This window comes from Rhinolophus sinicus, chromosome 18 (assembly GCF_057876585.1).
Source record: "Rhinolophus sinicus isolate RSI-liver-muscle chromosome 18, RSI-T2T, whole genome shotgun sequence".
Taxonomy (NCBI): Eukaryota; Metazoa; Chordata; class Mammalia; order Chiroptera; family Rhinolophidae; genus Rhinolophus; species Rhinolophus sinicus.
The window spans coordinates 59,436,871-59,449,088 of NC_142518.1; the positions used below are offsets into that span (position 1 = coordinate 59,436,871).

General features: G+C 36.6%; 1 pseudogene; it reads left to right on the top strand.

The window, feature by feature from the left end:
* Positions 1–635: 635 nt before the first annotated feature.
* LOC109438637 (elongation factor 1-alpha 1 pseudogene) lies at positions 636–11,415 on the top strand (annotated as a pseudogene).
* Positions 11,416–12,218: the final 803 nt, after the last annotated feature.

Genomic DNA, 12,218 nt, shown 5'->3' on the forward strand with positions numbered 1-12,218 from the left:
GGTGTGAGGGAAAGATAAAGAGGAATTTGGTTTTCGCCGTATTAAAATTGTATTTGACAAGTAGGCAGTTGGATATACAAGTCTGGAATTGTTCGAGTTACTACGGCTCTGTAAAAAGTTATCTCTAAAATTAGTGTCTTAAAACAATGACAGCATTTATTTTGTTCATGAATCTACCATTTTGGTTGGGGCTGATGAGGAAGACATCTGTGTTCTACTTGGCATCAGTTGGGTTTACTTAAAGTCTAGGGGCTGGAACATTCTAAAGTGTCACTCAGTCACATGTCTGGTGGTAGATGCTGGCTGGTGACTGAAATCTTAGCTAGGCCTGTTGGTTAAAACTGACAAATATGACCTCTCCACTTGGTTCCCCAAAGCAAGTATCCAGAAAGAGAGAGAGAAACAGAGAGAGAAAGCACATGCACCCCTGGTGGAAGCTATATCTTTTTATGAACTCATCTTGCAAGTCAAATAGCATCACTTCCACTATTTTGGGGCAGTCGTAAGTGTCCACCAAGATTCAAGAGGTGGGAACAGTGTTATTCACACTGTAAAAACACATGGGATGGGAAACATAACTATGAAAAATACCCGTTACCTAATTCCCTTCCTAGCAGCCTTCAGCTCAGATCGAAATGGTTTTCTCAAAGACAGCAGCTTTCACCAAGCACTTGAAAATTGGAGCTGAGCAAAGTAAATACACACATTGGCATCTGCTGTAGGATATTTTGAAACTGACAACTGCTTAGGGAATTTTTAACCTTGATATTCTTGTCCTTAGCCTCAAATATTAATGACCTTGAAGCAAGTAAGTCTTAAGCACAGGTATTAAGTATACTTTTGAGGGGTAGCAGAATTTGCAACCCCAAAATATGCCTTTAGGGATATTGATTATTTTGAGCTGGTTATTTTCAAGAAACAAAAGATCAGGAAAAACCTCTGACCTTCCCCTTTACTGCCTGAAAGAATTTAGAGAGAGGATCTGCTCCAGGACAGGGGATGTCATCAGAGATAATAATAGTTGAATGTGAACTATTATAGCATGTAATAGACAGGGAGGAACCTAGCAAGGTCCTTTGATCAAAGTCTCCTTTCAGTCCCATTGTTAAAGATGGCCCAGCAAACATCTATTTACCAAACATTTGCTTTTCCATCTCTATATGAATTGTTTTCCTGCCTTTTGAAGTCACAAACCACAAACCCCCACTTTCTCCTTAGCCCAGAAATGGCATATAAGCCTCAACTCTCCAATTTGTCCTCAGTCCCATATTCTTATGGATTCCCCATATGTATAAACATAATACATTTGGGCATTTTCTCCTGCCAATCTGTCTCATGCTGATGTGATTATTATTCCAGCCAGAAGAACTTAGAAAGGTGGGATGAAAAGTATTTTACCACACCCACACTTCCATCAGATTCAATAATTTTTATTATATGTCTATTATAATATGACATATTATAATATATCAATAACTTTTATTAGAATATAAATAAGCTCAAGTATTTAATGTTCTGCCAATGAGAAATAAGAATTTAATATTTTTCTTACTTGCAGATATTCAGGAATGTACTCACAGCATATTTTAACTGATACCTTATGCCTATTTAAACAAACCTAAGTTAAACAAGGCGTTCTGTTCTAATTAGAGGGATTCAGATATTAAGCAAGATGTTGTGTGATTGAAGTAGCGTTATGGTACCTAGAGACCTTGCCAAAGGATACACATTTCTTTAATGTAAGTAAAAGACACTCAAACATAGCTGCATGAAGATGGCTATATAAAACAAACACAAAAGAATTCTTTCCCTTTGTAGGGTCAATATCCTCTTGTATTCAAGTCCCCATGAAGGTACCCACTTTTGATAATAACATCTAATATCAGAATTCAAGGGGTCATTTGAGAAATTCAATCAAGGCATTTCTAGGAGAAGCATAGGGTGTTTTTATACCCTATAGACATCCTAAACTGTTCTGAGAGCCACATAGTCATAGTTTTACGTGTCAATAATTTGCTGGTGTGATGCAGTCAGGTGGGAGCTCCAAATAAACCGTGTCAAAATACAAATGCATTTTCCCTGGAAATAACTGTCTCTAAACAACTTACATGCTTGGGAGCTAATACAAATTATTCCAGCACATATTTGGCAACTACAGTAAGCTGGGTTGAATCAAAAGGTGAACCCAAGAGTCACTGGCATCTGACTAGGTCAAATAGGATTGTTTCAGGCCTGCTTAAATTCTATCCTCCCAGATTATATTTCCAGCATTTTCCCAAACAGTACAAAGAGGATATCTATTGGTACCATAGTTATATTTTGCATCTGTTCTAAGTACTATCAGTTCCAAGTTATAGTGAAATTGACATTAAGTAGTATATGAAGCACCATTATTTCAAATATATGATCATAAAAATTTAAATGTATATCTATTTTCAAAACTAAAAAAAATTACTCATGAAATAGAAAATATTGATTTTTTTTTTTTACCTCCAAACCTCACTGTAACAGCCACTGACTTGTATAAAAACAAAGTTTCTCTGTTGAGACACAATAAATTTTAAATTGTATCATTGACATTAATTTGAGTTTATAACTCCTTTCTTCATTGAATTTCAAATATTCCATTGTCATATAAAACATCCACTTTAGAAAAGATTGTCTCTATATGCTTCTGGCATTTTTCAAAACATAAATAAGATCACCATACTCTTATACTTAAAACCATATAATTACTTTCTCTTGCAAGCAGAATAAATTCAAACTTCTAACATGGCCTTCAATACTCTGCATTAACTATCACTATTTACTTCTATACAATTTCTTTTTTTAATTTATTTTTTAATTTTTCAATTACAGTTGACATTCAATATTATTTTATATTAATTTCAGGTGTACAGCATAGTAGTTAGACATTTATATGATTTAGGAAGTGATCCCCCTGACTAGTCTAGGACCCACCTGGCACTATACATAGTTATTACCATATTATTGACTATATTCCCTAAGCTTTACTATACAATCACATGACTATTATATAGCTACCAATTTGTATTTTTAAATCTCTTGACATTTTTTACCCTGCCCTCCAACCCCCCTCATATCTATCACCCTGATAAATCTAGTACCCATCTGACACCATACATAGTTATTATAATATTATTGACTATATTCCTTATGCTGTAATCTACATCTCCATGACTACTGTGTAACAACCAATTTGTACTTATTAATCCCTTCCACTTTTTCACTTACACCCCCCCACCCACCAATTTCCCTCCTATCAGGCAACCATCAGAATGTTCTCTGTATCTATGAGTTTGTTTTTATTTTATTTGTTTCTTTTGCTCTTTAGATTCCACATATAAGCAAACTCACATTATACATATCTTTCTCTATCTGACACACTCCACTCAGAACAATACCCTCCAGATCCATCCATGCCATCACAGATAGCAAGAACCCAATCCTTTCCATGTCAGAGCAATATTCCATCATATACCGCCTACTCTTTATCTATTCATCCATCAATGAACACCCAGGCTGCCTCCACATCTTGGCCATTATAAACAATGCTGCAATGAACGTATGGATGCACATGTCCCCTTGAAGTACTGTTTTTGTTTTCTTCAGATACATATAGAGAAGTGGGATTACTGGGTCCTTCTTTGTCTCTTGTTCTAGCCTTTGTTTTAAAGTCTATTTTGTCTAGTATAAGTATTGTTACCCCAACTTTTTTTCCTATTTCCATTTTCATGAAATATATTTTGGCATCCCTTTAATTTTAGTCTGTGTGTGTATTTCAATCTAAAGTGTGTCTCTTGAAGGCAGCATATGTGAGGGTCTTGTTTTGTTATCCATTCAGTCACACTATCTTTTAATTGGAGCATTTAATCCATTTACATTTAAAGTAATTGTTGATAGATATATAGTTATTAGGTTGGCACAAAAGTAATTGCAGTTTTTGCACTTGTTTTTAACCTTTTAAACCACAATTACTTTCGCACCAATCTAATGTAACCATTTAACTATTCATATTTTTAATCTTTTTTTTTCCATATTAAAGAAGTCCGTCTAAAATTTCTTATTAGAAATACTGGTTTCGTGGTGATGAACTCCTTTAGTTTTATCTTATCTGGGAAGCTCTGTATCTGTCCTTCCAATCTAAATGATAGCTTTGCTGGGTAGTCTTGTTTGTAGGTCCTTACTTTTCATCACTTTGACTATTTTATCCAATTCCTTCTGGCCTATAAAATTTCTGTTGAGAAATCAGTCGATAGTCTTATGGGATCTCTCTGGTAGGTAACAAACTGCTTTTCTCTTGCTGCTTTTAGATTCTTTCTTTGTCTTTAACATTTGACATTTTAATTATTTAATTATGTGTCTTGGTGTGGGGCTCTTTGGATTCATCTTATTTGGGACTCTCTTCATTTCCTGGGCTTGTATATCTATTTCTTTTGCCAGGTTAGGGAAGTTTTGCATCATTATTTCTTCAAATAGGTTCTCAATTCCTTATTCCCTCTCTTCTCCTTCTGGTACTTCATGATGCAAACGTTGGTATCCTTGATGTTGTCTCAGGAGTCCCTTAAAATATCCTCATTTTTTCGGATTCTTTTTTCTTTTTGCTGTTTTGCTTGGTGTTTTCTGCTACCTTGTCTTCTAAATTGCTGATTCGATCCTCTGCTTCATCTAATCTACTGTTGATTCCCTGTAATGTATTCTTCATTTCAGTTATTGTGTTCTTAATTTCTGACCGATTCTTTTTTCATATTTTTCATCTCCATTTTTATGTTTCCTATCTCTTTATTGAAGTTCTCCCTGAGATAATTGAGCATACTTATAACTACTGTTTTGAACTCTGCATTTGGTAGATTGCTTGTCTCCATTTTGTTTAGTTCTTTTTCTGGAACTTTGTTCTGTTCTTTCATTTGGGACATGTTTCTTTGTCTGACCATTTGCCTGCATCTCTGTGTTTATTACCATGTTTTAGGTGGGGCTGCTATATCTCCTGGTCTTAGTAGAGTGGCCTTAAGTAGTAGGTGTCCTGGGGGGCCCCATAGGTGCAGTCTCACTGGTCACTTGAGTGGGTACTCTAGGAGTGCCCCTTGTGTGCATTGTGTGTGCCCTCCTATTGTAGTTGCGCTCTTGTTCATGACTGAATGTCAATGGGAGATATTGACCCTCAGGCTGATTGGTTGGGAGGATGGGCCATAATTACAGTGGAGAAACTATTGTGCCAGGGCTGACACATCATGCAGCAGGATTCACTTTAGGAGGGCTCTGGTGCCTGCCCAATCTGCTCTTTGGGTGTGTCATCCTTGGAGGCAGCCAGTGATGCTCTGTCTTGGTTGAAGCTGGCTACCAGCCATGCCAGCCCCATGGTCTCCCAGGAGGGGCTCTGCCCCAGGCTTGGTTCAACCACAGCCTGTGCCCTGCCTGGGGCCACCTGGCACCAGCCACAAAACAACCCATAGATGGCCACCACTCACACTGTGCTTAGAGGTGCTTCAAGAATCCAAGTTGGGAATCAAGGCCAGCTGCAGCTAGTGTTAGGCTTATCACTCTTTAAGAGGTCTTAGACACACACAAGCCAGATGCTGCTTGTTTGGGCTTTGTGAACATTTGAGAGATTTTAGGAGAGTCCAAAGCATGGTCCAAGACTGGCCACTTGTATGGAAATGTCACTGGAAGCAGCTTGGATGCCCCCAAAAGATTGGTGGGGTGGGGTCTCTGGGAATCACCAAGGCAGGGCAAACAAATGGTGTTAGCCAGGTTGATGTAGACTCAGATATGGAGGTTGCTGACATCTGCATGCTGGAAGTGGGTAGGGCTCAACAACGAAATAATGGATTCTGCTGGTAGTTTTATCTGGGAGAAAGCTGCCATTCCTGCTCTTGCCCTAGAACCAGACAATTGAGTTCCTTCCTGTATGTCCCTGCTGCCTTTTGAGCTGCTGCCCCAGCTGTAGAGCTCAGAGCAAGTGAGTCCATCAGCAACTAAGTCTATGTGCATCCCATTTAAGAGGATCACCTGGGATTGCAGTAGACTCCATCTCATTCAGTCAATCTCCACTGGTATTCTTTCTTCTTCTTTTTTTTTTTAATTAAAGTTTACTGGGGTGACAATTGTTAGTAAAGTTACATAGGTTTCAAGTGTACAATTTTGTAATACATCATCTATATATCATGTTGTGTGTTTAACACCCAGAGTCAGTTCTCCTTCCATCACCATACATTTGATCCCTTTTACCCTCATCTACCACTGGTTTTTACAGCAGAAGTTAGTGGGAGTTATCTCCCCAGCATGGACGTCTGTTTGGGCTGGGGAGCCTGGTGTGAACCTGTGACCCCTTGCTCTTCCGTGTGTGTGTGTGTGGGGGGTTATGAACCAAGACATCCCTCCTGATTTTTAACCACTATACACAGGTGTGGGACCAGCTCGTTCTGTGTCTCTGCTCCTCTTACCAGTCTCAAGTTGGATTCTTCTGTATGTCCTTAGTTGCAGAACTTTGGTTCAGCTAAACTTCAGATGATTCTCAATGATGGTTGTTCTGTAGTTTAGTTGTAATTTTGACATGGTTATGAAAGGAGGTGAGCACAGCATTTATCTACTCTACCATTTTGACCAGGAAATCCTCTATACCTTTTTTAATAGCACTCTTCACTCGCCAACTATACAGCAGCTTCATTTGCCATGGTCCTGGTCACTCATCTCCAAGCTCCTTCCTACTAAAGGATTTTTAAATTGCTGCTCCTCTTCCTGGAATGCTCTTCTCCCAAAGTTTCAAAAGACTGTTTTCTTTTATTGTAATCTCAGTTCAAATGGTATTTGCTAAAAAAGATTTTCCTTAATCACCCAAACCAAAATTGCATACCAAATGTAAGCTATTTCTTAGCACGTTCTCTTCTTTTATTTTTTGGGGAGCACTTATCACTCTGAACTTATTTTATTTATAAGTTTACTCATTTATTTCTTTCTCTTCCCCTTACATTTGCAAATGCTTCTTTGTAATCTTTCTCTGTTTATAGTACATGTCTTTCTGACCTCTGGTCAAAAATGTACCCTGCATCTGACTTCTTACTCAAAGATATCAGATAATTATTATTACATTTTTAAAAATATGGGTGCAAATATTGTTGGAACCCATTTTTGTGATCAGAAATAGATCCACTCACGGTGTTGAGAGCTGAAGAAGTTCTTGAAGGTCAGTTGATGGTTTAATGTCCTTGAAAAATCCTGTGATTTTTCTTGGAAGCGCAGTCCAAAGCTCAGAGCTCAAGATTCTTCTACCGTGATCAAGTCTATGCAAGAATCAACATTATGGATATTTGTAGGGTCCTAGTATTAGAGAATGTAGCTTTTTATGTACCAAAAGAAGGGGCTATTGTTTGTTGAGTTATGCTTTCTTCGAATGCACTCTCTATTCATATTCAGGTTTTGTTTATTGTTGAAAGTTGTATTGAGATTTAATTCATAAACCATAAAGTCATACTTTTGAAGTGTACAATCAGTGGATTTCAGTATATTCACAAAGTTGTATGACCACTACCCCTAATTTCAGAATGTTTTCATCACCCAAAAAAAGAAACCCATAAACTTTAGCAATCACACAACACATGCCATCCACATAAGCCCCTGGAAAACACTTATCTACATTCTGTCTCTATGGATTGTCCTAATACACACATTTATTTAGGTCATCTTTAATTTTTTTCAATGATGTTTATAGTGTCAGTGCACAGTATATTCTTGCATTCCTTTTGTTAAATTTATTCCCCAAATTATTATTTTTGATGTGATTTTAATTTAAATTGTTTTTTTTTTTTTTTAAATTTCCCCTTTGATGCTAGAAATGGGGTTTTCATACAAGTCCCTTTTTTAGGCTGAGGAATTTCCCTCCTATAACTAGTTTTTATTCATTTTATTTATTTATTTATTTGTTTGTTTGTTTTAATTTTATTATAGAAGGGCACTGAATTTTTACCCCATGATTTTTCTGCATCTATTGAGATGTTTATATAGTTTTTACATGACATCTATAGTACCCCATCTGACAATGGGACACATTCTTTGCAAATGCACGTGGAATATTCTCCAGGACAGACCATATGTTAGACCATAAAACATGTCTCAATAAATTTAATTAGTTTTCAACAAAATATTATGAGACATAAACCATGCTTAAAATATGAATAAGATCTATAATAGCAATGCCTCATCAAACAGAGAACATCAATAAATAATTAGAAATTAAAACAAAGAACCAAATGAAAATTCTGGAGTTAAAATGTATAATTACTGAAATGAGAAATTCACTAGAGATTCTCAACAATAGATTTCACCTGTCAGAGAAAAGAATAAAGAAACTCGAAGATAAATCAATAGGATTGCACAACTTGAAAAACAAAGAGAATGAGGAAAATTGAACACCATCAGAGAAATGTGAGACATCCTTAAACACACCAACATACACATAATAAGAGTATAAGGAGAATGGAATAAAGAAGCAGAGAAATACCTTTGACAAAATAATGCCTGTAGACTTCCCTAATTTGGTGAATAATGTTAATTCTATACATTCAAGAAACTCAACAAACTCCACAAAGAGATTCACACCCAGATGCATTATAATAAAAATACTGAAAGAGATAATCTTGACAGTAGCAAGAGAAAAATAGCTCATCATATACAAGAAGCCCTAGTAAAACTAGGAGTCAATTTCTCATTAAAATCATGGAGGCTAAAAGGCAGTGGAATGACCTATTCAAAGTGCTAAGACCAAACAAATAAACAAACAAAAACCTGTCAGCCAAGAATTATATGTAACAAATAATATCTTTCAAAATGAACACAAATTAATGACATTCCAAAATAAAGACTGAGATGTCATTGCTAGTAGACATATCCTACAAGAAATGCCTAAAGAAGTTCTTCAGACTGACAGAAAGTGACCACAGATTGATGTTTTAATCTACAGAAATAAAGAACACAAGTGAAGGTTAATATATAATTTTAAAAGGCTATATAAATGCTTTATTCTTCTTCCTGCTCTTAACTGACATAAGAATTACTCAAATTGTATTGTTGGGTTTCTAACATACAGAAAGATAATATATTTGACAATATCAGTACAAAGGAAGTGAATGAGAGCAATGCTGTATTGAAGTAATGAAATGACAGCACATGGTAATTCTAATCCAAAATAAAAATGGAGAATCATGAAGGATAAATGATAAGGTAAATATAACAAACTCTATAAATATTCACTTGTTCTTTTTTTTCTAAGATTCTTTAATAGATATAAAATTATATAAAAAGTTATTGCGGAGATCATTTAGCAATACATACAAATATCAAATAGTTACACCATATACCTGAGGCTAATATAATTTTATATGTCAATTATATCTCAATTAAAAAATGAATTGACTGAAAAAACACTTACTTATAATAATGTATTGTAGGGTTGTAACATATTCAGATATATTATGTACAACAATGATAGCAAAAATTAGTAGAAATTATAGAGATATTTATAAGTAATGATTCTATATCTCACTGTACTTACGTAGTATATAGCTGAAGTAGATTCTGGTAATTTAAGATGTATGTTGTAAGCCCTAGAGGAGCTATTAAGGAAATAAGTAAAAATATAGTGGAAAAATCATTAAAGCAAAATGTTGTTCCACTAGAAAATATTCATTTAGTGCAAAATAAACCAGTAATGGATGTATAGCGGAACAAAAAATATATGAGACATATGAAACAAAAAGTAAAATGGCAGACATAAATCTAACTATACCTAACAATGTTAAATATGAATGGATTAAACAATCCAAAAGGTAAAGAGTGGTTGACCATATTTTTAAAAATTATCCAACTATATACTGTCTACAAGAGACACATTTGAGATTCAAAGTAACAAATAAGCTGAAAGGAAAAGGTTGCAAGAAAGCTTTTTCACAACGGGTTTGTCACCAGAATACAGGTGTCATGAAACACACCTCTAAATCTAATCCAAAACAGTAAAGGAAAAGACACACATCAACATCATTGTCATGAAACACATAGATTCCAGCAGGTCTACCACTACTGGTCATCTGATCTACAAATGTGGTGGGATCGACAAAAGAACCATTGAAACATTTGAGAAGGAGGCTGCTGAGATGGGAAAGGGTTCCTTCAAGTATGCCTGGATCTTGGATAAACTGAAAGCTGACTGTGAGCGTGGGATCACCACTGATATCTCCCTGTGAAATTTGAGACCAGCGAGTGTTATGTGACCATTACTAATGGCCCAGGACACAGAGATTTATCAAAAACACGATTACAGGCACATCTCAGGCTGACTGGGCAGTCCTGCTTGTTGCTGCTGGGGTTGGTGAATGTGAAGCAGGTGTTTCCAAGAATAGGCAGAGCCATGAGCATGCTTTTCTGGCTTACACACTGGGTGTGAAACAACTAACTGTTGATGTTAACAAAATGGATTCCACTGAGCCACCTTACATCCAGAAGAGATACGAGGAAATCATTCAGGAAGTCAGCACCTACATTAAGAAAATTGGCTACAGCCCTGACACAGTAGAATTTGTGCCAATTTCTGATTGGAATGGTGACAACATGCTGGAGCCAAGTGCTAACATGCCTGAGCTCAAGGGATGGAAAGTCACCTGTAAAAATGGCAAGGCCAGTGGAACCATGTCACTTGAAGCTCTGGATTGCATCCTGCCACCAACTCGTCCAACTGACAAACCTTTGTGCCTACCCCTCCAGGATATCTACAAAATTTGTTGTATTGGTAATATCCCTGTGGGCCGAGTGGAGACAGCTGTTCTCAAACCTGCATGGTGGTCACCTTTGCTCTTTAGTATTACAACTGAAGTAAAGCCTGTTGAGATGCACCATGAAGCTTTGAGTAAAGCTCTTTCTGGAAACAATGTGGCTTCAATGTCAAGAATGTGTCTGTCAAAGTTGTTCGTCATGGCAGTGTGGCTGGTGACAGCCAAAATGACCCACCAATGGAAGCAGCTGGCTTCATGGCTCAGGTGATTATCCTGAACCATCCAGGCCAAATCAGTGCCAGATATGCACCTGTGCTCGGTTGTCACACATATCACATTGCTTGCAAATTTGCTGAGCTGAAGGAGAAGATTGATCATCCTTCTGGGAAACAGCTGGAAGATGGCCTGAAGTTTTTGAAATCTGGTGATGCTGCCATCGTTGACATGGTTCCTGGCAAACCCATGTGTGTTGAGAGCTTCTCTGACCCCCCTCCTCTGGGCCATTTTTGCTGTTCGTGACATGAGACAGACAGTTGCTCTGGGTGTCATCAAAGCAGTGGACAAGAAAGCGGCTGGAGCTGGCAAGGTCACCAAGTCTGCCCAGAAAGCTCAGAAGGCTAAATGAATACTATCCCCTATACCTGCCACCCCAATCTTAAACAGTAGTGGGAGAACGGTCTCAGAACTATTTGTTTCAATTGGCCATTTAAGTTTAATAGTAAAAGATGGGTTAATTATTACAGCGCATTGTAAAACCTTCAGAAGGAAAGGAGAAAGTTTTGTGGACCGTTGTTTCATTTGTGTGGCAGTTTTGAAGTCACTACTTTTTGAAATCAGTACTTTTTAATGGAAATAACTTGACCAAAAATCTGTCAGAATTTTGAGACCCTTTGAAACAAAGTCTCATGAAAAACCTGTGTGTTCTTTCAGTCAACACTGTAACTTCCTATGGTACTAGTTAGGTAAGAGACTTTTAAGTCTCTTTGGGTAAATCTCTATGGGTAACTCTTTAGAGTTACCCATAACATATTTCTGGTATTACATCTGCTGAAACATTAGAATTTGATAATTTTCAGTTAATGCTAATGTGTTTTTTTTTCGTCTTCTGGGTTAGAACTTGTTTTTTTTTCACCTTGTCTTAAGGGGAGGAATCATCTATTTACAATAGTAAAAAGCTATGGGAGAGGTCTGTTGGTGCAACACTTCACAGGTTAGGACAGATAAGCAAAAAGTAACTTTGTTGATGTGTAAGCAAGTTTACAAAGGCCAAATTCTGTAACAGTTGCATTTAAATTTTGTATAGTTACATCAATATTGAGTAAATTTGTTGGTATGTCAAATTTTAGTTTTCTAGTTACTGAAATGTGAATTCTCACATTTACAAATACTGAATGAATTCAAAGAAACTAAAATGAAGCTTAAATAGTGTTGAGCACT